Source organism: Fukomys damarensis, unplaced genomic scaffold, assembly GCF_012274545.1.
Source record: "Fukomys damarensis isolate Sample0158 unplaced genomic scaffold, DMR_v1.0_HiC HiC_scaffold_27, whole genome shotgun sequence".
Classification (NCBI taxonomy): Eukaryota; Metazoa; Chordata; class Mammalia; order Rodentia; family Bathyergidae; genus Fukomys; species Fukomys damarensis.
Window position 1 is genome coordinate 17,599,929 of NW_022900939.1, and position 26,497 is coordinate 17,626,425.

The window sequence follows — 26,497 nt, forward strand, 5'->3', positions numbered from 1 at the left end:
ATCATATGTGAGAGCTAAAGGACTCTGTGGCAGTGTCAGGGTGGGAGGTGGGTAGAGATGCAGGCTGGAAACCATGGCTGAGGGTCAGGAGCCAAGGACGTTCAGAGGAAGCTGGATCCTGCCTAGGCCAGCATCCTGGTGAGAAAGGAGAAGCCCCAAGACACTCTCAATGCAAGACTCTGAGCCCCGCCCCCAGCCCACAGTACATGCAGAAGAGCCAAGGCCAAGGGACGGCAGAGCACGGAAGGACAAAGGCTCAGGGGAGGGAGGGCTTCCAGCAAGAGAAAATCCTTCATCCACACTGCCTGGAAGGGCCCCAGAGATGCTTAGGGCTGCTCTTAGAGGAGTTGATGAGAGCACCAAGATCCCCAAGATTCATGGTCGTGCCTGTCCTCTGCAGCAAGGGGCAGTGGAGACAGGTGGCACTGTTATGGAGCTGGGTTTGCTGGCAGTAATGGAGAGAGAGAATTCAAGAAATAAAAGGCAGGGGCCGCCACTACTGCCTCAAGCAAGCCTGGCACAATTGCCACTGTGAGAAGTACGATAGTTGCACTGTGGTCCACCAATCCCATTGTTGAAGTCCCAACCCCAGGACCTCAGCATGTGACCATGTTCAAAGATGGGGCCTTTAAGGAGGTAATTAAGGTAAAATGAGGCCCTTGGGGGTCTGTCCCTTTAATAAGAGGAAGTAGTCACAGAGATACACAGGTGCATTACAATATCGAGCACACACAGCAGTTCATCCTTGGTTCTTTCTCAAGGAGCCTATAACCTCTGAGTCAGAGAAGCACAACTGGAGACTAAAGACACCTCCATCTTTGCAAAGCTGCAACACTGGGGCCTGCATTACACTGGCATTAAGTAATGCAAGTTTTCTCCTCTGGTGCAGTTTCTAGGCTGCAGAAGAATTGGGGAAACTGAGGCACCATCCACTGAACCCCCTCAAATTAATGGTATGGAGCTAGGGGCCCAGGGACACCAAAATGGCTAAAGTTTGCAGGTCAGAGAAGAAAGAGCTGCAGATAACAAACCCAAGCTGTCGGCAGGGGGTCTACTCAAATATCCAGTTCCGTATGAGCAGCAGCATGTATCTGAAAGGAGACGGAGCTGCCTGAAAGGACAGGGGCTGCAGGGCCTGGTGCCACCAAACTGGTAGACAACCAGTTCCTACCATCCAGACTAGAAAACCATTCACAGGGCACGGGGGATAGTACTGATAGCAGGGTCCTTCTTGCCCAGCAGTGGGGAATAATTAGCCCTGGATGGAGCAATGTTTCAGGCCTGCCTGACAGATCAAGAAAGCGAGGTCCAAAATGAACAAACTGTTCCAAAACAACAGCATCCCAGAACAAAGTTCAACATATTCACAGGATTTCAAAATGTCCAGTACCCAAAAAGGTAAAATTCACAATATCTGCATCCAGTGAAAAGTGTAGGGCATGCAAAGAAGCAGCCCAGTATGAGGAGAACAATCAGCCAGTCTGAACCAACCCAGGACAGGCACAGATGTTAGAGTCAGCAGGTAAGGACATCCAGACAGTTGCGGCAACTGCTGCACCCCATATATACAAAGAGTATGACAGTGATGTAGAAAATATAAAAATAAATCAATTGAACTTCTAGTTAACACACCACAATGTCTGAGAAGAAAAATACACGGGATGTGATTACTGAAGATACCAGGGGAATGTATTCCAAATGAAACAGGAAGAATTTTTAAAACTGGAAAGAGTGTCAAGAAGATATGGGACAACTTCAATAGCAAAAAGGTCCTGTAATTAGAATCCCCAAAGGAGGGGAGGAGGGACAGAAGAAAATCTTTGAAAAAAAATTTTTTTGTGTGTTTTCAGTCGACATGTAAAGAACTTCTGTCTTTCCAGAAGAAAAACCTGAATAAACAAAATCATTGGCTCTTATTAGACCCATTAAAGAGCTGAGTTTGGGGTCCAAAGTGAGCTGAATGAGTCTTGGCTAAGATCTGCTTACCTGGAATACAAGTCACTAGAGTTAGTTATTCCTGGTGGTGACTTAAATGGTAATTTTGGGAGGCTTGCTACCCTGAGATTAAAAAAATCCTGGGAGTGCAGTTTTAGGGACCTGTACTTTGATGGGGTCAACCTCCAGGTAACAGCAGTGTAGAACCCACCCTAAGTGTCTCTGGTGGTTGGAAGTGAAGTGTAATCACCAAGAAACAGGCCCGGATGCTTCTCCATAACAAAGGCCCTTAGGTCTCCATAGAGCCACCTGGGAGAAGGACTTTCCAGCCCTCTCAGTCTTGTGGTCTTCCCCAAGGAGGAAAAGCTGTACCACTAGAAAATGTTTATGAAGGCCACAGCCCAGCAATGGCTGCCCACTAAAACACTTGGATTTAATCAAAAGATGATAGGAAGTTAGGAAGCGCCCCCTCCACACAATTTCTCCCACACCAGCCGTCTCCTCTAGTGACGGTGGAGGACAGCTAAGAGCTTTGCGGTGCTGGCTCCCTCTGAGAAGGACTGGGGGAAGCTGGAGACAACAGGGGAGATAGAGACCAGGATACTGCAGGATGGGAAGCCTTTGGCACCTACAGCTGCAGATCTCCTTGACCACGACCAACCCTGGCAAGATCGGCACAGATCTTTATAGTGAGGCTACCTGCCCTAGTTCCTATTTCCCAATAAAACATGCCCAGCTTTCAATAAAAAATTACATGTCAAAAGGCAAGGAAAGAACACAGTCCAGAGAGACCAAGCAAACTCAGAACCAGGCTAAGATCTAACACAATATGCTGGAGTTTTCAGATAGGGAATTTAACATAACTCTAAATAACCCTCTAAGAGCTTTGGCAGAAAATGCTTCAGCACAAAAGGGTAAGGGCAGCAGAGATACGGATGACCTGAGTCAAGAGAAAAAACTGGAAATCAAAGCAAGCCAGCAGAAATGAAGAGTGCCGGCAATGGCCTCAACTGGATGCGGCTCTGAAAAGAATCACTGCTCTTGAAGATAGAGCAATAGACACTTACCAAACTGACCAGCAAAGGAAAAACAAATGAGTTTGGGGTTGGGGGAGAAAACAGAACATTTCAGAACTATGGGATTGCCAGGTACAGTGGTGTACGCCTGTAATCCCAGCACTAAGGAAGCAGAGGCAGGAGGATCCTAGTGAGTTCAAGGCCAGTCTGGACTACATAGTGAGGCTCTGTCTAAAAAAAAAAGGAACTATGGGACAAATTTCAAAACTGTGACATTCACATAGTTGGAATGTCGGAAAGAATGGAGCAGAAGAAATATGTGCAGTAAAATGGGCCTATAATTTTGCATAATTGATGGTTAGCAACCACAGAGAATACAAGCAGAATTTTTCTGATTAGAAAAATAAAAACTATAACTAGGTATATTGTATTCAATCTGAGAAAAGACATGATTTTGAGAAATCTTGAAAAATACCAGAGGAAAAAAGCTACCCAGAGAGGACCATGAATAAGTATTATAATAAGGACCATGAATAAGAATTATAATGACTTCTTTTTTTTTCTTTTTATTGAGGTTATTGGTACAATCTAGGTATACAATACAATTACATTCATCATTGGGATTCTGTACCTTTACATAATAGGTCTTGATTCTCATTTTTCCCCTTGTCCCTGCCCTCCCTTCATCCCCTCTTCCCCTCCCCATTTACAAACACTTTATTTCCATTTTTTCAGTTTCTTGTATTTTTTCCTCTCCCTTATTACCTTTCCCCCACCCTTCCCACTTTCCCTACACGTTTAGCCCTTTACTTCCTATTTCACATTATTAATTATCTCATTAGGATCCTGTGTACTATTGTAGTTTTTCACACCAAAGAAACTATTTGGTATTTCAGTTAAAGAAATCTCTGTATGAACATTAAAAATAGGGAATCCTAAAATAAAACTAAAAAGGAAAGTAAAAGAGAAAAGGCAATGATGTAACATCAAAATAATCCTTAAAGAATTATAATGACTTCTTAACAGAAAACATATTAGCATCAGAGAAGGAATAAATAAAAGTAAAGGTTTTTCTATAGTGACCTATAGTTTACTCTGTAGGTTTTTCTAAATTGACCTAAAGATAGCTCTCTGTTTAAAATGATAATAGTAGAATACATTGAGTCATTATAGTGTATGGATAAATGAAATATACAGAATAATGCTATTTGAAGCTAACTTAGATTAATTTAAATTATATATTGCAAACTCAAGGGCAACCACTAAATCAAAATTTTAAAGTATAATTGATATGCTTAGAAGGGAAAGAATATAAAATCTGATTTCATTAAATCAGAAAAGGTAAAAAAGCCTTTGGCAAAGACTAGAAAACAGTTACAAATTTGAATAATATTATTCCAAATATATTAATAATCACTTTAAATGTCAGCTGTTTAGTTAAAACACATTATCAGAGTGAATCAAAAGTCAAGGCCCAATTATATGGGATTTGTAAGCAATTCACTTTAAATATAATGATCCAGATAGATGAAAAGTTAAAAAATGAGCCTACAACAGCTTATATGCCTTGCCATTCCCTGACCTCCTGTTGACTTGAAGTGGGCTCCCACACTGAGGGAGAAAATAGAGAAAGATATCATGACAACATTAATCCAAAGAAAACTCTATTAATTTTCAGACAGAGACCTCAGAACAAGGAACATTATCAGAGATACCGGCACTACCTACTAATGCAGAGGCCAAATCTCCAAGAACACACAGTGTACCTAAGAACAGAACATTAAACTATATGAGGCAAAAACTGAAAGCCTTGCTAAGAGAAAGTGATAAATTCATGGTTATAGTTGGAGACTGTGTTAGTCAACTTGGGTCCCCATAACAAAATACTTGAGATAAACAACTTGGAGGAAAGATTTATTTTGGTTTCAGTCTATGGTCAGCTGGCTCCACTGCTTTTAAGACTGTGAGGCAGAACTTCGCAACAGAAGGGCATGGCATAGCAAAGTTATTCACCTCATAGTGATATAGGAGAAAGTATAACTCCTAACCTGCTAGATGTCAAATATGCTGGGTTTGTGTCCCCTGAAATTGAAGAATTAATTCCAAAGGACAATGGAGGTTAAGAGTAGGAAAGGTTTATTGGAGAATAGGAATAGCTCCTGAGAGACAAGAGGGGCTCCAGAAGTGGGTTGTCTCTGAGGTCCTTTGTCAGGGGTAATTTATACAACAAAGACAAAATGTGGGGGGCTTCTAGGAAAATGGCAGCGTGGTGAGCAGCAGAGAAAGAGCCTCTCCAAGATTTGTATGTCCCGACCCTGGAATATAGCAATGTGAGGAGGAGGAGAAGGAGGAAAGTAGATCCCTGGAATCCAGGAAGGATCTCAGGTGAGAACTGAAGTCTACAGGGAGAGTGAAGGGAGACTTTAATGAAGAGGAGAGAGGTAAGAAGCAGCACTCTCTCCCAGAGCCTGGACTCTTGGTGAGGGAACAGCGGGCCAAACCTGAAGATGCATGGTAACTGCTGGTGACCCCGGAGGTCTTCAGAGAAATGTACCAGTAGGATAGAGGAGTGAACCCACTTGATGGCAGTGGCTGGTGATTTATCCGGGTTCAGACCTCACCCAGGACAGAGTGATTGGCTGGTAACTATCTTGGAGAGGGGCCAAGTGAGCTCAGAAGTCAGAACATCTGAGGGCAGATTCCATCTTGTAGCTCCCAGGGCCTCAGTGTGGGAGCCCACTTCAAGTCAGCAGGAAGTCAGGGAATGGAGTTTAAGCTGGCAGGAGACACATAAACTGTTGTAGGCTCAAGGAATCTGGTCCCAGCCTTATAGCCAGAAACTGGCCTGAACTTCAGATGCAAAGCTGAAGCTAGCTTGCTGGGAGTAATCGATCTGACAGCAGAGACACACCTTGAATTGGAAGTTTTGGGTTTTTTTCTCTTTTTTCTTTCTTTTTTTCCCTTTCTGGTTCTTATTTTGTTTTGTTTTCTTCTTGATTGTTTGAATATGGGTTTTAGGTTTTTTGTTGTTGCTGTTGTTCTGTTCTTTTTTGTTTGTTTGTTTATTTTGTTTTGTACTGAGCATTGAACTCAGGATCTTGTGCTTTCAAGGTAGGTGGTGACACCACTGAGCTAAATCCCCAGAAATTCTGTTCTTATTTTTTATTTTTTTCCTTTTCTCTTTCCCACCTGTCTTTTTCATGAGTTTCCTAAAGTTTCCTTCTAGCTTTGCTTCTGATCTCTTCCTCTTTCTTTTTCTTTTTTCTTTCTTTTTCTTTTTCTTTCTTTTTTTTTTTTTTTTTTTTTTTTTTTTTTTTTTTTTTTTTTGTGATACCAGGGATGGAATTCAGGACCTTGTCCCTACAAAGTAGGCATGGTGCCACTGAGCTAAATCTTCAGCCCCTTCTTTTATTTCTGTTTTTTATCCCCTAATCCCTTTTAGATCTCCCCTAAGGGTAAAATTGCCATATTAGGGGATTTTTTTATTGCATACAATTTTTGGATTAATTCTAGTTTTTGTTACATAACTGTAAATCTAGTTCTCATGGTTAAAGGTAGCAAGTTAATAGTTATCACAGTTTGTCATTTTCTAAGGTATATTTAATGCTATTTTTATTACTAGCCAAGATGATATACTCAGTGTTTCCTCCTGATATTGCCTAAGAGTCTTTAAAAAAAGAAAAACCTGTAGGCCAGTGCCAAAGAACTGGTGGCTGGGCCAAGTAGGCAGAAATTTCTCATCCTGAATAAATTGAAGAGGCAGGATCCCACAACATACTCAAAACCAAAAAAACAGCTACACCTAGAAGATGCTTCTGAGAAGTAGAAATTTCCTAAGGGTTCTGAATACTGGCAATAAAGCTACTTGCCACAAGCAATTTAGAAGCATCAACCCAGGAATCAAAATTTTAAAAAATAGAAATGAAAAGAAACTTAAACAAGATGCAACCTCCCCAGACTTTCAGCTCACCAAAGGCAAACCCTGGGGACAATGAAGTAAAATAATCAGAAAGCCACCCACCTGGACCTTCTGAAGTGGTTACAAGAAGAAGTAACAAAGCAAATGAACAAAGCTCTAGAAGAAAAAAAATCAAAGGAGAAATAATTTTCCAGATAACTACAGGTGACAAGAATGAAATACATGCTTAGTGACTCTAGAGCAGATACACAGAAAAAATAGAGGAGATCAAGAACATGATGGCAACAATGAATGCCCAGCATAGGAAAGAAATGGAAACCATGAATGCCCAGGATAAGAAAGATATGGAATCCATGGGACAGATTCAAACAGATATCCAAGAGATTAAAAACTCCATCAAAATTATATGCAGCAGAATGAGTCAATGTGAGGACAGAATATAAGATATAGAAGATGGGATTGCAATTAGCAATCATGAAAAGAGAGATTTCTTAAAAATAGCAAGGGCCATGACAAATCAATCCAGTAGCCACTAGATTATGCAAAGAGTAGCATAAGATTGCAGTCAATGAAAAAGCAAGAGATAACTAGCACACTTGACCTTAAAAAAAAAAAAAACTCAGAAGTAATGGCAGAAAACTTCCCAAACAGGAAAAAATAATTTGACGTATAGATAAGTGAGGTATATAGGACTTCAATTAGCCATGATAAAAAAAATTCCCCAAGGCATATAATAGTCAAGATTCCAGAAATTCAACACAAGGACAGAATATTAAAAGCTGTTAGAAAAAGAAACAAAGCACCTATAAAGAAAAGCCCATCAGAGCCAGGCATGGTGGCACACTCCTGTAATCCCAGCACTTGGGAGGCTGTGGCAGGAGGATCGCTGTGAGTTTGAGACCAGCCTGGGCTACATAGTGAGTTCCAGGTCAGTCTCAACGATACAGTGAGACACTGTCTCAAAACCAACCCCCCCAAAAAAAGAAAAGCCCGTCAGAATCACAGCAGATTTCTCAACACAAACTCTCAAGTAAAAAAAGAGCTAATTATGCAGTATTTCAATCCCTAAGGAAAACAAGCTCCAATTCAGATTGATGTACCCTGAAAAATTATCCTTCAAAAACTGACTGAAAATTAGATACTTCCATGACAAAGAACACTTGAAGAAATTAATGACTACCAAACTAGCACTCCAAAGTGTTCTGAAGGATAAAAAGACACAATAAGGATTACAAGTGCATGAATCCCAATCAAATGAATCCACCAGGAAAGGAAAGAAATTAAACAGAAAAGGAAAGAAGAAAGCCAACAACAGGAAAATAACATGACAGAGATAAGACAATACATATGAGTTATAACCATTAGTGTTAATGGTCTCCATTCACCAATCAAAAGAAACAGACTGGCAGAACAGATCAAGAAGCAAGATCCAACAATATGCTGCATACAAGAAACACATTTAATTCAAAAAGAAATTCATAGACTAAAAGTCAAGGGATGGAAAACAATATTCCATATGACAGAAACCCAGAAAAATGTAGGGATACCTATTCTATTTGCAGAAAAAGCAGATTTAAAGCTAATACTGATCAAGAGAGATAAAAAAAAAAGACTTTTAGATCTGATATCCAAATTCAGCGGTTCAGCTGGATACAAAGTCAATGATCAAGGGCCAGGGATTTAGGTCAGTGGTTTGACCACTTGCCTCACATGCACAAGATCCTGAGTTCGATCTCTGGTACTAAAAAAAAAAAAAAGTCAGCACTCAAAAATCAATAGCCTTTCTGTACATGAATAACAAACTCATGGAGAGAGAAATTACAGAAACAATCCCTTTCACAATAGCATCCAGAAAATGAAACACTTATGAACCAATCTGATAAAGGAAGTAAAAGACCTCTACATTGAAAACTACAGTACTCTGAAAAAGGAAATTGTACAGCATATCAGAAAACAGAAAGATATCCCTTGTTCTTGGATAGCAAGAACAAATATAGTGAAAATGGCCATACTTTCAAAATTTTTATACAGATTCAATGCAGTACCAATCAAAATCCCAATAGCATATCTCACAGAATTAGAAAAAACAAACCTTAAATTCATTGGGAACCAGTAGAGACCCAGAATAGCAAAGGCAACTTTGGACAACAAAGACAATGCAGGGGGTATCACAATCACTGACTTTAAATTATATTACAAAGCTACTGTGATTAAAACAGCATGGTACTGGCAAAACAACAGACCTGAGAATCAATGGAACAGTTTAGAAGATGCAGAAACAACCCTAGATGTGCTCAGCCACCTTATCTTTGTCAAAGGAGCCAAACACCTTCACATAGCCTCTTCAATAAATGGTGCTGGAAAAACTGACTTTCCACATGCCAAAGATTGAAACTAGACCCATCTCTTTCACCATGCACTAGCCTATGAGTGAACAAAGATATAAATATTAAAACAGAGACACTAAATCTGCTGGAAGAGAGAGTAGGTAGAAAACTTGAGAACATAGGAGTAGGCAAAGACTCCATGAACAAAACCCAGACCACATGAGAAATACCACAAAATAATCAACAGCTGGGCCCTCATCTTATTAAAAAGCTTTTGTACAGCAAGAGAAACCACCAACAGAGTGAAGAGACAACACACAGCATGGGAAAAATTTTTATCAGCTATTCATCAGATAAAGGACTATTATCTAGAAAATCTAAAGAAAAAAAAATCAGATCCCCCAATCCAAAAATAGGCATTGGAAATGAAAAGACACTTCTCAGATGAAGAATTAGAAACGGCAAATAAATATATACAAAGATGTTCAACAACATGGGTCATTCAAGAGATGCAAATTAAAACTACACTGAGATTCCATCTCACTCCAGAGAGAATGGTTGCTATCAAAAATCAACCAAGAACAAAGCTAGAAGGGTTGTGGAGAAAAAGGAACCCTTCTCCGCTATTCATGGGAGTGTAGACTGGTACAGCCACTGTGGAAATCAATGTGGAGATTTCTGAAAAAACTAAAACTACAGATTCCATTTGATGCACTACTCCTCTTCTTGGTATCTTCCCTAAAGAATTAAACGCATCGTATTGCGGTGTTATATGCACACCCATGTTTATAGCAGCACAGTTTGTAATAGCTAAATCTTGGAAATAGCCCAAATGCTCATCCACTGATAAGTAGATTTTAAAAAAATTTAAAAAGAAGGATGAGCTTCAGACATTTATAGCTAAATGGATGGACCTTGAGACCAAGCTCCTTGTTTTTGTTGTTGTTGTTGTTGTTGTTGTTATTGTTTGCTTTTGTTTTTGTTGTTGTTGTTGTTGTTTTGGAACTGGGCATTGAACTTGGGACCCTGTGCTTGCACGGCAGGCGGCAGGATCACTGAACTGCGTGAAATCCCTGGCCCAGAGACCATACTCTTAAGTGAAATAAATTGAACACACATGTTTAAATATCATGTTTAAATGGAAGTAAGGACTGAAGTGTATAATGGATGTTGGGAAATGGGAAAAAAGTGTTCAAATGAAGAGGGGACCAAGGGAGGAGGGAGGGAGAAAGGAAGGTGGGGACAAGGAAAAAAGGTGAAAATAGAAGCAAAAAATGAAAACTAAATTCGTGTACGTAGGGAAGGGAGGGGGGTTGAGAGGGAAGGGAATAAAATAAAATAAAATTTATTTTAAAAAGACGCAATGTGGGTATGTGGGTCAAACTACAATCAACCTATAGATTACAAGTATAGCTACTTAGCTAATACTGATCCAATAGGGACGCAGCTCACAGCAAGGGAACATGGAAAGAACAAAGGTATTTGGGAGAGGGATGGTCCAGAGGTTCTGGTCACCCACCTGGGTGACTGATGTCTAGCTGGACTTTACTGGACCAAGTGGCGCTAATTATAGTATAATTCCAAGTTACTGCTTATCCCTTAGGGAGGGATGTAGGTCTGTCTGGCCAGTGCATCTTTACCTTGAGGCCTGGTCTTTCTCAGATAGAGCTCAGGCCTTATATGATCTACTCTCCTTAACTAGGCCCCAGCTCTTATTCCCACCATCTCCCAATTAATGCTATTAGACTATAAACTCGTCAATTGACCCATCCCCTTGATGAAGTTAGAGACCTCACGATTCATTCACCTCGCAAAAGCCTCACTTCTGACAGTGTGGGATTTGGGGGGTATAGTTAAATCATAACAGAGATCTCAGGACCTGATCATCCGCAATGGAGAGATTAAGGAGGCAAAAAGCAGATGAGGATAAAGTCAATGTGAACAGAAGCACCACTCAGCTTGGTCTAATTGCCACTTAGAATACAATATCCATCAACTGTAGTATACACGTGCACCTCTAGCTCCCAAGGAGCATCCACCAGGACAGACCACATTCTGGCACAGGAAACACTGCAGCAAATTCAAAAGAACACAAATCACACTTTGTCTGCTCTCAGACCACAGTGGAATTAGACTAGAAATCAATAACAGAAAGATAGCTAAAAAAAAAAAAACCCAAATAGTTGGAAATTGAAAAACACACTTCTAAATAACATGTGGATTAAAAAAGAAGTCTCAAGAGAACATTTTTAACATATTTAAATAAAAGCAAAGAATGACATATTGAAAATTGTAGGATTCAGCAAAAGCAATGTTTAAAGGGGTATTATAAATTCATCATTGAGAATCAAGAGCAAAGAGCCCAGCAAAATGATTTAAACAGTGTGAGTTTGTCCAGAAAGGAAGCTCCAGTAAATTTGTGCACTGCAAAGACAGCAGAGATCTTGATTGCAGAGAAGGAACAGAATTAAAAAAAAAAAATGGCCTGACAGCATCATAAAAAGCAGGAAGACTCCAGCCTGTGCAGACTCAAAGTTGCAAAAGTGAAAGAATTTCCTTTGAGAACAGAGCCCTACAAGAGCTCTGTGTTCCAGAACAGCAGCAGCAGCCTAGTGAATTTGTTCCTTGGAATTAGATTCAGAGTGCTAAGTGATCCAGGCACTCACCCCACAGCCAAGAGAGAGGGAAGGCTGGCTACTACTGCTCCAGCTGGCAGCAGACCTTGGCCTCATCCATATGTTGCTGGTTTTAGGTGCACGCAGAATAGAAGAGTTATGGGTCAAGAAGGCTTCCACTCTGATTTCAGAAGAAGGCCTGGAGGGCCAGGCAGGGTGCCCCTGAGAGGGCAGTGTGTGAAGCTGGGAGTGTGAAGACCAAGAGGCAGTGGAGACCCCAGAAATTTGGAGAAGCCAGAAGCATGAATTGTCTGAGGAAAGCTGCAAGAAAGCAGCACCACTGGCCCAAGAGAGAAGCTATGGGAGCTACCACTGTCTGCAGTGCCGCAGGAGTGGAGCCACCTAAGCCCATTGGAGTACACAACTTACCACAGATTGCCAGGGGTGCTGGAAGTGGAACTGTGGGATTTAATGTTTGCTCTGCTGGACTTTGGTCTTGTTTTGGTCCCATTCCTTTGTATCCCCTTGCTTGTAACTTTTGAAATAGAAATGTCTATCTTATGCCATCGAATATTGGAAGTGTTTAACTTTCTTTTCCTTAAATCTCAGTTTACCTTAAATCCCAGAAGAGACAGGACTTTTTAATACTGAAACTGTTCGGACTTTGGCAACTCTTAGAGATGGACTAAATGCCTTTTGTGTAAAGGAATATACATGAATATTTGGGGGGCGGAGCCAGAGGTGGGGTGTTATGGCTTGTGTTTCGATGGCCCCCCAAAGCCTCATACTTTTCAAAGGTGGCTGAATCTGGAATGTGTGATGCTGAGATTAAGGGTGTGTGATTACTAAACCACTACATGTGAGTGACTGGTTTGGCACCACGCTAAACCCAGTAGTCTGAATAAGATAAATGGAGCAGAAAGACACTTGTAAGGTCCCCTGTTGCCTCTGCTACCTTGTGCATACCACGTTGTTTCTCCTCTGTAGTGCCTGTTTTGCCATCCTTGCCTTGGAGTCAGCTGACTATGAGCTGAAGCCTCTATGAATTGTGAGCTAAATAAATCCTTTCCCCTTAAAAAACCAAAAACCAAAACAAACAAGCAAACAAACAAACCCACCCCAAGGCATATAAAAGTTAGGGTTCTAGAAATTCAGCACAAGAACCAAATATTAAAAGCTGTTAGAGAAAAGAAACAAATCATCTATAAAGGAAAGTCCATCAGAATCACAGCGGCCTTCTCAACACAAACTCTCAAATGAAGGAGAGCTTGGAGAGTTTCGGTGCAGAGTGCAGTGAAAAAGCGCAGCCTGCTTCCTGAGAGTCCCCCAGGCCCTTCTGGTGATAGCAGCAGTGGTGGTAACCTGGGGGCACTGAGGGGAGCCTAAGGATGGGCTGCGCCTCTGCCCTGCAGGCTAAGGGATCCTCACTGTGACTGCCCACTGTCTGGACCCAGGCTTTAAAGTACAAACAAAGTGCTCCTCATCCTCGATGACCTGATGGGGAGGGTGGCCTTGGAGCAGAACCCCTCCGGCTGCAGGGTCTCTTGGTCCAGCCCTGACAGCTGTTGAGGAGTTGGCACCTTGCAGCAGTTGCTGCATGGCATGGTAAGAAGAATGGAGGTCTCTGACAGCCACAAGGGCTGGAGAAGTTGGGTCTGAAGGCTTGGCCAGTTCAGGCCATAGAACTCCGCACATCTGGGTCCCGGGGTGACTGCTGTGTCCCAGGCAGAGGAGACTGCAACTCCTTGTGAGGAGGCAGGAAGGTGAGGGGGCCCAGGCCAAGGACAGGTGGAACAGCTAGTGGGCCATGGGCAGTTGCCAGAGAGATAAGTGTAAGGTCGTATTCCCTGTTTGGCTATTTAGACACGCCCACCACCCTATGGGAAGATTTACTGGCCATTTTTAGAAGACCTTCACATATAATATGAAAAGGCTGCTCTCAACATTCCCCCTAACCTTTATTTTTAATTTTTAATTTTTTGGTACCGGGATCAAACTCAGGACCTTGCGCTTGTCAGGCAGGTATAGCACCACTGAACTACATCCCCAGCCTTCCCCCTAACTTTTTAAAAGAAAAATTGCTCCCTGTGGACAGTATAGATGTGGAGAGATCGCCAATGTGTGATAAAATAGTGAGAAAAACCACACATCTTGGAAATGCCCATTTGTTTTTTTAAAAAGTGGCAGAAAAGAAATGTTTTCTGGAAGTGACTTTTTGAAATGGAGCTTGTTAGAGCATTCGTAGAAGTGACACAAAAGTGACCCTGGTCCATGCTTATTTGGTGGTATAGAGGACATGGAGCAGAAGATAAGAGAACATCCAGTATCTGACTGGTCACATGTGGAAGATGTGGTTCCTCCTGAAACCATTATTTTGTGTGTGCATTTTAGTTCTCCTTATTGTATATCTATAATTGACAATGCTATGTATTTTATTGAAATATCTGGTCTTACAAGTGCCTACCACATGTTAAAAAGCAGAAGTAGTAAAAGAATACATTTTGTAAATTTCCTTTTGTTAGAACTCACATGAACTGTTGTTTTGTGGGGGAACAGTCAAACCCCTCTTGAGCAGTACACACTGTTTATGCACTGGTTCTCTGAAGAGACAGACATGTGGAGCGCAGCGCTCATGCACACAGTGAGGCGTGTTACCACCGTCCCTCAGGTCTTCACGTTTTCATTTTGCTGTGTATGTAGGGTGTGTAGAGAGAAAATGAGACATTTTACAACACCTAATCTTCCTAGATGTTAAAGCGGTGGCCAGTTTTGATAAAAGTAGAGTTATACTACAATTTTATACTACAATTCCTAGGAAAAACTGTCTTCTGAAAATTTGAACATTTTAGCCCACTGAATTAGTGGAGAAGGGAAGGGTTCAGAACACGAATGCTCATATTTTCAAGACACTTTCAGCTATTGTTACATGTGTGTGGTGTGATCCAGACTGCCTTGTATGTGTGGTGGACAAACTGAGTCCTCACTTGAGACATCTAGTCTCATCGAGATGTGTAGAAGTGCCCAGCATATGTTAAATGTAGAGGTAGTAAAATATCACTTTGTGATTTTGTTTTTGCTAAAGTTCATATGAAATACTGTCTTTTGGGAATGGAATGGTTAAGCCACCTCTTGAGTAATAGGGTGCTGTCTGTACTTGTTCAGCAGTTTGGAGGAGGTGGGAGGGAAGCAATAGCAAAAGGCATTGTTAGTGCGCTTGTACTTGGACATTTTTAGACATCATTTTTATGTATGTTCTGTGGGTTTTGTTTTGCTGTGTATATAGTGTAGTGTATATAATGGACAAATAAGTCCAACTTTTCCAATATCTAGTGCCTGAATGTTATAGAGGTTGGCAGTGTATGACGAAGTAGTAAAGGTAGCACATTTTGTACACTTTGGGTTGAAATAAACAGAAAAGCTTGTCCCCTGTAAATGAATTTTGGGCCTATACTTGTCTCCTGGGTTGAAGGCTGAACGAAGGAAGTAAGCCCCAAATGGTCATATGTAGAAGATACCTCAGAAAAAAAAAGGGGAAAGGGAACCAACAACAGGAAAATAATATGACAAGGATAAGTCAATACATATCAGTTATAACCATCAATGTTAATGGTTTTAATCCACCATTCAAAATAAACAGACTGGCAGAATGGTTCAAGAAGCAAGATCCAACAATATGCTGCATACAAGAAACACATTTAATTCAAAAAGAAATTTATAGACTGAAAGTCAAAGGGTGGAAAACAATACTCCATACAACAGGAACCTAGAAAAAAGCAGGCATGGTGTTATGATTTGTGTCAAGATGTCCCCTCAAAGCTTCATGCAGTCATAGAGCTTTTTCAAGGGTAGATGAATCTAGAGTATGTGATGCTGAGATTGAGGGCATGTGGCTCACTGAACCAGTACACGGATTGGTTTGGCCCCATTCTAATTCCCAGTAGTCTGGAGAAAAGGAGAGAAAGTTGCGGCTAAAGGTCCCATGTTGCTTTTGCTATCATGTGTGTTCCATGAGCTGTTTCTCCTCTGCAAGCCCTGTTTTCCACACCACCCTGTCTTGGGGCCGGCTGACTATGGACTGAAACCTCTACAAACTGTGAACTAAATAAATCTTTCTTCCCGTAAACAATAAAATAAAATCGTATATTAAAAATGATAAAAGATCTAGAATCAATAACCAAAGCTTCTATCTTACCCCTAACATAAACAGGAAACCCCAAATATAAATTAGAGAATAATTAGAGAAAAGAGAGAAAATGAACATAATCAGAAGCAGGTATATTAATAAAATTGATAAATACCTAGCAAGGGTAACCAAAAAAAAAAAAAAAAAAAAGGACACAAATCATCAATATTGGAAATGAAAGAGGGTCATCACTACTATCCTATAAATATTAAAAAACTGGGTAAAGAGACACATGCTTGTAATCCCAGCACTCAGGAGGCTGAGGCAGGAGGATCACCATGAGTTCAAGGCTGGTCTATGCTATTGTTTTAGTTACTTTTCCATTGCTGGAACAAATTACCCAAAACCCATAAGTTAAAGGAGGAAAGGTTCATTTTAGCTCACATTTGTAGAGGTTTCAGTCCATAGTTGACTGATTCCAAGACAGAGTGGCATGGCAGGGGAAAAACAGTTCACGGCAGGCAACAAGCTTTGTTTCCTTTTTAGTTTTTATTTCATTCAGGCTGCAAGCCTATTGGTTGATGCCACCCACATTCACAGTGGTCTTCTCTCTTCCGTTAATCCATCACCCACACCTAGAACTGTGCTAAGCCAATCAGTGACCTAATCCAGTGTCACACACCCGTGATCCAGTTTCTCCCAAAACCTCACCTATGAGTACATGAGGCTTTGTGGAGGACATCTAGGTAAAAGCCATAACAGCTAATAGTGAGTTGAAGGCCAGCCTGAACTTCGCAGTGAGACCATGACTTAAAAAATAAATAAATAAAAAGCATATTAAAGGAATTCTATAAATACCTTTATACCCATGTTTCATAATTTAGACAAAATGGACCAATTCTCGAAAGACACAAATTACCAAACTCACAGAAGAAACATACAATCCGAATAACTCTGCATAGAAACAACTAATAATAGCCTTTTCATAAAGACATTACCAGGGCTGGGGATTTAGCTCAGTGGCACTGCACCTACCTTTCAAGTACAAGGTCCTAAATTCAATCCCCTGTGCCACACACACACACACACACACACACACACACACAAAGCCAAAAAGCAAAACTAGCCCAAACTGATTTCAGGACTGGATTTGGCCAAAAATTTAAGGTAGAAATGATACCAGTTTCACTACAATCTCTTAGAAAAAGTCAAAGTAGAGGCAACATTTTCTAACACATAAAAACTCATTTAAAAACAAGAAGGAGAAAGTACAGATCAATGATCCTCATGAATATAGGTTCAAAATTTAGGAAAGGGAATTGAACAATAAAAAAAGGTAATTAATTATGAGTCAGGGCCAAGTAACATTTTTTTTTCTGGATGTGCAAGGCGATTCAGCACTTTTTTTTAAAAAGCAATTTAAGAAAAAGCAATTAATATAGAAATCGATGTGGAGATTCCTCAAAAAAACTGAAACTAGAGGTTCCAATTGACCCAACTAATCCCCTTCTTGGTATCTTCCCAAAAGATTTAAAAGCATCTTACCACAATGACATACACACACCCACGTCTACAGAAGCACAATTTGTAATAGCTAAGTTTTGGAAACAGCCCAGATGCCCATTAACAGGTGAACGACTAAAGAAAATGTGGTTTTTAGGTACAATGGAGTACTACTCTGCCATAAAGAAGGATACATTTGAGACATTTTTAGATAAATGGATGCACCTTGAAACCACACTTTTAAGAGAAATAAATCAGACACACAGTGTTCAAATATCGCATTGTTTTTCTTGTGTCAGTAACCAAAAGCACAAATAAGGACCAAAATGGAGAATAGATATTGGGAAGTAGGAAGTAAATGCTCAAATGGGAAGGGGAACAAGGGAGGGGGGAGAAAAAGGAGGGAGGGGAAAAAGAACTAAGATGTGGTGGTATACACATATGCCAACTCCCCAAGATGAATGCAATCGCCATGCACTGCACAAATGTACTAATGAAGCATTTTTAAAAAATAAAAACGAAAGAAGGCTGTTCTAAGTATGGAAAAGTAACTTTCATCACAGTAACAGTCTCATAAAACTAAACATACTTTGTCATGGTCTCTAAATAAATAATAAAAAACAGAGGGCTGGGGATTTGACTCAGTAGTTCTTCTACCTGCCTTGTAAGTGCAAGGACCTGAGTTCGAATCCTGCCACCCAAAAAACCAAACAAATGAACAACAAAACCAAACAACAACAACAAAAACCAGTGTAATCCACACATAACAATTAAAGATACGATCGCATCTATTCAAGCAGAAGAATCTGACTTTTTTTTTCCCTTGTGCTTCTTTTTCTTCTTCCTCCTCCTTTTTATCCTCCTCTCCCTGACTCATCTCCCCTGCCCCTCTACTCCTCCAGAGTGGAGGATATTAGCTCTCCAAGTATGTCAGCTGTGCTAGTGATTACCAAAGAGGCATCCAAGGCCCGGACTTCATGGATCTGGCCCAGAATAGTGTGTGACAGTTGGCTAATGCTAACAGGCATGAGGTCAGCAAAATGGCAAAGTAGAGGTTTTCTACAATCTTCCCCCAACTTCCTATGGATGAGAGCACCTCTCTGGGAGTCCAGCAGAGAAATTCTTCCACACTGTTGCAGCCAAACACCTGAGAGCAGCTGCCCTGAAGAGGATAAGAAGAACAGTGTCCTTTTACTGGCCTCATCCTTCCTCGCAGATGCGTGGCTCCACACCAGGAAACATTTACTGGCCCGAAGCCCCTCAGCTGTGCAGAACACTGCCCAGGATGGCCACTTCGCTGGGACACTACCCAGAAGAGACCAGCATGGCTAAGTGGTTGGGATAGGCTGGAAAGCAGAAGAATGGCCTTACACTCCACGACCAGGTATCACCAAATACAGGAAATGTTGAGGGGGCAGGAGTGCAGTTCTAGTGTGGCACTGAAGTTAATTTGTTATTCCCTTAAGATAGACTGTTATGTTTTACGTGAACTTCAGGATAACCACGAAGCATAGGTACAAGCCACAGCCAAGATCCGCGTATGGCAACTATGGTTGACAATAATTAATTGTATGTTTCAAAATAGCTAGTACAGATAATTTTGAATATTCCCTGCAAAAGAATGAGAGATATTTGAGGTGATAGACACACCAGTTACTCTGATCATTACACACTGGGTACACGTATGAAATAGCAAACTGCACCTCCTAAACATGCACAATTAGGCGTCAATAAAACTGCACCTAAAAAATAAGGCAAAATATACATTGTTTACACTTAAGCTTTAAGGATACTCCGAGATTATGTGATTGTTAGCTGATTGTGTCAAGGGGTGAGTAAGAAACGCCAAACTAAATTGGATTGGCATAATTCTGGGTGTGGCTGAAGGAGTTTACTGAAAATAGAAGACCCACCTTGGGTGTGACTAACAACAATAATAGGCTCACCACCTGAATGGAATAAAAGGGAGATGAAGGAGGCTCACTTCTTTCTCTTCAGAGGAGCTCCACTCTTCCCTTTCACCTTGGATGTCACCTCCTGGCATCCAGCACAGACTCCTTAGCCTTCTAGGGCAGACTTTTCAGTCTCCAGAACAGATCCTTCAGCTTTCTATCACAGACCCTTTGGCTCCTGATACAGACCTGCATGGGACACTACAGTGAATGCGAGGCCTTTGACTGGATCCTTCAGATCTCCAGGACTCAGATGGCCCTTTTGTACTTTTCCACACCTGACTGTGAGCAACCACTGTAAATCATTATATATGTTTTTATATAATGTAATATCTTGCACTAAATCTCTTTCACCAGCAAGCACTGACAAATACAGAAAGGTGAGAAGATGGAAAAATATATGATATACAAAAAAATCCCAGAAGAAAATAAAGGTAGCTATACTTAGACAAAATAGACTCTAAGTCAACAGCTCTAACAAGAGTGAAAATCAATATATATATATAATTAAGGGATCAATTTAACAAGAGGATGTAACAATTATAAATGTGTATTTACCCAACATTGACTCACCTGACAATAATAATAATAATTCATGCAATTAGGAATGAAAGTGCTGAAGTCAACAACAGATCCAGTAGAAATCGAGAGGATCGTCAATACTGACCATGAGAACCTGCACTCTAACAAAATGGAGAACACAGAAGAAATGGACAGATTTCTAGATACATATGAATTACCAAAGTTGAATGAAGAAGATATAAAAATTCTAAATGCACCAATTACAGTCAGAGAAATTGAAAATGTAATTAAAAATGTGCCACCAAAGAAAAGCCCAGGTCCTGATGGCTTCACTGCTGAATTCTACAAGACATTTAGAGAAGAACTATTGCCACTACTCTTTAAACTTTTCAATGAAATTGAAAGGGAAGTAGTATTTCCAAGTTCATTTCTGGAAGCAAGTGTTACTTTGATTCCAATACCAGTGAAAGACCCAACCAAAAAAGAGAAGTACAGGCTAATCTCCCTAATGAATATAGATGCAAAAATCCTCAGTAAGAAAAAAAAATCCTCAGTAAGATACTGGCAAACAGAATACAGAGGGTCATCAAGAAGGTCATACATACACCCTGATCAAGTTGGATTTATCCCAGGGATGCAAGGATGGTTCAACGTATGTAAATCAATAAATGTAATACACTATATTAACAAAGTCAAGGACAAAAATCATATGATTATCTCAACAGAATGCAAAAAAAGCATTAAAAAAATTCAACACCCTTTCATAATAAAAACCCTGCAGAAAATTGGAATAGATGGTCTCAACTTGATAAAGGCTATCTATGAAAAACCAATAGCAAAGAAAAAAGAAAGAAAAGAAAAACCAATAGCCAACATCATACTAAATGGTCAAAAACTGAAAACCTTCACACTAAAATCAGGAACAAGACAAGGATGTCCACTATCACCACTCCTGTTCAACATAGTTTTGGAAACATTAGCCACAGCAATTAGACAAGAGAAAGACATAAAAGCAATAAAGATAGGAAAGGAAGAAGTTAAACTGCCATTATTTGCTGATGATATAATACTCTACATAAAAGACCCAAAAAACTCCACCGAAAGACTTCTAGACTTAATTGAAAGGTTCAGTAAAGTATCTAGATACAAGGTAAACACTAAAAAATCAATAGCTTTCTTGTACACAAATAACAGACTCACTGAGATTTTGGCTCACCCCAGAAAGAATGGCTGCTATCAAGAAATCAATCAATAAGAAATGTTGGTGGGTTGTGGGGAGATAGGAACCCTTAAAGATTTAAAAACCTAATAAAGCAAAAATTAACATATCTGAAGGCAGAAACTGACAGTAATACAATAATAGTAGGGAAATGACAAAGTTTTAGGATAAATAAATGGAGCCCCCAAAAAACAAGATAAAAAAAAATCAATGAAATCAGGAATTATTTTTAAGAAAGATAAAGAGTATTACAAGCAATTATCTGTCAATAAAGTGGATAAGCTAGAAAATATCAACGAATCCTTGAAACATATAACCTGCCAAGAATACATCATAAAGACACAGAAAGTCAAAACAGTAATAATGAGTAAAGAGACTGAATCAAGTTATTCTATCAAAGAAATACTCAGGACTTCATGGCTTTGCTGGTGAAGTCTACCAAACATTTAAAGAAGATCCAACAACACCCCTTTCAAATTTTTCCAAAAAATAAAAATTTTGGTACACTTCCAAGCTCATTTTACAAGGTAGGCATTACCCTGATACTAAAGATAGGCAAGTACATTATGAGCAAAGGAAGTTACAAGTCGTTATCTCTGATGAACATAGCTACAAAATTCTGAACAAAATGTCAACATACTGACCCAAACAGCACATTAGAAGGATGCTGCAGAAAGATCAAATGGGATTTATCTCTGTAACACAAGGATGGTTCAACATACACAATGTACCCCATGAATGTAATACACCTCATAAAAGAATAAAGGCTAAAAATATGATCATTTCAATGGTGCAAAAAAATTGACAAACTTCATCTTTCCTTCATGATAAAAATTCTCAAAAAATGAGGTATACAAATAATGTACTGTCACCCAATAACAGCACATACGATAAGCCCACATAAAACATCATATCAGGGACAAGATAAGTATGTTCATTTTCACCATTTCTATTCAACTCTGCACTGGAAGTCCTGGCCAAAGCACGTAGGCAAAAAAAAAAAAAAAAAAAAAAAAAAAAAAAAAAAATAAATAAAGAAAAAATAAATAAATAAAGGCACCCAAATAAAAAAGGAAGATGTGAAATTGCCTCTACTGACAAAGATCAAAGATACCATGATCACATACATACAAAACCCTAAAGCCACAACCAGAAAACTGTTAGAACTAGTCAATGAAGTCAGTGAAGTTACAGGGAGTAAAATCAACACACAAAATCAGTTGCATATCTACACACTAACAGTGAACTGTCCATAAGAAAGCAATCTCATAATAGTTCAAAAAGGAATAAATTTAACAAAGGAGATGAAAGATCTGTATAAGACATGGGTTAAAGAAATTAAAGAAGATAGGAATACATGGAAAGATGTGTTTAGGTATCAAGTTGACAAAAAGGGGACTGGAATGATTAATCTTGATTGTCAACTTGATTGGGTTAAGAGATGCCTAGAGAGGTGATTCAATTTTGGGGGCACTGGTCTAGTCAATGTATTAACCCACTGATGAGATGATAGTTAAATGAGCTAAAAGAGGTGAGGTCAAGTCAGAGGAAGTAGCTCACAAGGAGCATGCCTTTGAAGGAGTATTTTTTTCTTGGGCTCTTTCTTGCTCTTTTTGCTTTCTGACTGCCATGAATTGATCAGTTTTGCTCTGCAACATCCTCCACTATGATATTCTGCCCTGGAGCCAGCTAGCCATGGACAGAGACCTCTTGAGTCAAAATAAATCTTTTTCTTTTAAATTATGCGTATCAAGTACCTTGTGCCAGCAATGAAAAACTGTCTAATACATGCCCTGAAAGAAAATCTCTTCCATAGACACAGGACTGAAATTGCTGCAGATCAACCAAAGACCTCACCATGAGTTGGCTGAGCTCCCAGCCTTGTGAGTTGTGTGCTAGTGGAATGAGTGCATCAATCATGAACGAGTTGTATCCCTAAATTTGAGACAAGAGCATGGGGGAAGACCCTGATGAGACTGGGGATGTTGAGCCCCTAAGTTCTTATGAGTCTTTTTTGATGGGTGGAAGTAGCCTTCCAACCTGTGATATGAGTATCTCCATCTCTGTGTGAGGATTAGCCCTGGATTGCCTGAGAAATTGCTAGTGGTCTCTCTGGAGACAGCTGCCAGGGAGAGACAATACAGGTCCTTCTCAGCACCACCCAGCCCCTTCTTTGCTTCTAGACCTACAATTAGACCCTGAAAATAAGGTGGAATGAGAGCCATGAAGAAGTGTGCTACCTGTCAAGGGAACTAACTTGTGTAAATTCAGGGAATGCATATGGGATTGGATATCAAGGGTGTGGGATAATGGAAGAAGAAACAAAATACCTGATACTTGCAAATTGTAGGAGGGGAGTTTTATTTTGGCTCTTGTATCAGAGGATCCGTGGTTGGTTGGCCCCAAGACAGAAATGGCATGGTAGAGGGGCATGATGAAGGAAAGATGCTCAACTCATGGCAGCCAGGAAGTGGGGTGGGGAGGAACAAGAATGCACCCTTCCAGGTCACACTCCCAGGGATCTACTTTTTCTTTTCTTTTTCAAATAAATATCCTTTATTAAAGAAAAAGAGGAATATTGTTAAGTACCCAAACTGTATGTTATTACATTGCATGTACAGTAAGGGAAAGGTAATTGTAATACTTAGTGTACAAGTACTTAACTCTGAAGTCAGGAATGTAAAATATGTAATACAATATCATAGTTGCAATGCAGAAAAGTTGCACTAATGAGCAAAAGGCAGTAGTCAAAATAATTATTGTAGATAATCTAATACTGCTATAAATGTTTGCTTAGTGTTTTCTTTTAAGTCTTTACTTTTAAAACTTTAGAATGTTAATAATACTTTAGGCTACTTTAGAATGTTAATTGAGTGTATTTCTTGTAGATCTGTAGAAGATGCACTTGCGATCCACTGTGCACACTGTCCGTTTATGGGACCCACTTTTTCTGACCAAGTCCCATCTCTTCCTAATGGCACATTCAGCCATGAACTCATCAATGGATTAATCTCCCCATGAGTATAGCACCCTCATGATCTAATCACTTTCTGAACACATGAGAATTTATGGGGATATTTTAGACCTAAACCATAATACAAAGATAACTCAAATCACATAAACAGAGAATAAGGCCCTAAATTAATTCAGAGTTATTTTATAGATCCAGAGCCCCTGAGTGAAAGGAAGGCTGGGTCCACTTGAGGAAGAAGTCCATTACACTACCAAAAAGATAGGCTACTAATTTGTTCCTTTTGCCTTCCCCATAGGGCTGTCTGGCCATTTACAGAATAACTGTGCAATGGGTAAAAAGAAGCAGTCAGATCTTGTCAATGGATTTTCATATGCCTAACTAGGTATAACTCCAGTTGCACCTGCTGCACAAGATGTGGCTTCCTTGTTTGAGCAAATGCATACATCTTCTGGTATCTGCTATGCAGACAGATGCCTTTCCTCTCTCCCTGTCCATAAGGCCAGGCAGAAGCAGTTTACCTTCAGCTAGCAAGGCTAGCAAGACCCCTGCAACTGTCCTTCCTGAGAATCGTGTCAACTCTCCAGCTTTGTGTCACAATAATTCACAGGAACCTTGATCACCTTTCCTTTCCACAAGACATCACACCACTTTGTTGGATTGGTGACCTAATACTGATTAGACTAAGTGGTAAGAAATAGCAACTACTCTAGACTAATTGGTAAGACATTTGCCTACCAGAGCTTGGGAAAGATATCTATCTAAAACTCAAAGGTCCTGTACCTCAGAGGGATTTCTAGGAGTCTAGTGGTATGGGATATGCAGAGATACCCATTCCAAGGTAAAGGATAAGTTGTTGTATGTGGTCTTTCATATAAAGAAAGAGGTACAGTGCTGATTGGGTCTATTTGAATTTGGGGGACAACACATTATCCACTTGGGTGTGTTATTCCATCCCATTTACTAAGTTACTAAAAAGGTTGCTGGTTTTGATTGGAGCCTAGAATATCAGAAGGTTCTACATAGATCCAGGCAGCCTAGCATACTTCTCTGACACTTGGGTATATCATCCAGCAGATCCAATGGCATTTGAGGTCAGTGGCAGAGAGGGATGTTGTTTGAAGCCTCTGGCAGAGCCCAGTAGACCAATTACAACAGAGTCCCTTAGGATTTCGGAGCAAGGTATTGCTGTCATCTGAAGTCAACTGCTCTTCCTGTGAGAGACAGCTTGTGGCCTGCTAGCAGGTCTTAGTGAAAACTGAAGCCTTGACCATAGGATACAATGGGATCGGGGAAGTCGATCACGAACTGGGTATTATCTAACCTCTAAAGTCAGATGTGCACAACAATGGTCTATCATTAAATGCAAGAGGTATACCAGTGACTGGGCCTGAGAGCCCCCAGGAGGCACAAGTTGCATGAAGAACTGGCCTACAAGTCCGTGGTCCCCTCTCCTGTCTCACCGCCTTTTCTCTCCTCGCCTACACCTGTGGCCTCATGGGCAGTTAGTTCCCTATGAAAAGTGGACAGAGGAAAAGAAAACCTGCACCTAGGTTATGGGGGGTTCTGTATGATAAGCAGGCATCACCGGAAATGGACAGCTACAAAGCTAAGTCCTTTCTGAGATGTGCCTGGAAAGATTAGTGATCTTCCCAGTGGCCAGAGCTTTGGACAAAGCTCCTGTCTGTGCACTTTACTTGGAAGGAAAAGTGGACAGAGCTGTGATTATATACTAATTCAAAGGCTGTAGCCAATAGTACAGCTGGATGGTTAGAGAATTGGAAAAAACATGATTGGAGAACTGGTCACAAAAAACATTTAGGGAAGGGGTATGTAGATAGAGCTCTTGGAATGGGTGAATGGTATGAAGATATTTGTATTCTATGTAAGTGCACATCAAAGAATAACCTCAGCAGAGAAGGACTTTAGTAATCAAGTGGACAAAATGACCTGTTCCATGGGTGCAATGAGCCTCTTTTCCCAGCCACCCTTGTCATCACCCAATGGGCTTGTGAAAAAAGTGGCCTTGCTGGCAGGCATGGAGGTGATATATGAGCTCAGAAACATAGACTTCTACTTACTAAGGCCAGCCTGGCTATGCTGCAGGGAGGTGAAGCTCGGTAGGTCACTGTGGGAGTGGCCTGAATGGGTGTACAAATAAATCCCTCCTCCTTTCTTGATGGCTCTGCTTCCTGCCTGCCCTGCATGGACTCTCCTTGGCCATACCCCTCCCTCTGCCATGCCTCCCTGCCTTGGAGCCAGCTGACTATGGACTGAAACTTCTGCAAACTAAGCTAGAAATGAACCTTTCCTCCTTCAACTTGTGGGTGTTGGATGTTTTGTCCCAACAATGAGAAAGTAACTAAGATGATTTCCATCCTGCCCATGGCCACCT

The 26,497-nt window shown here is 40.4% G+C and overlaps 1 pseudogene; it reads right to left on the bottom strand.

Moving 5' to 3' along the window:
• The window catches only part of LOC104870462, a 46,094-nt pseudogene that overhangs the window by 4,196 nt on the left and 15,401 nt on the right, over nucleotides 1–26,497 (bottom strand).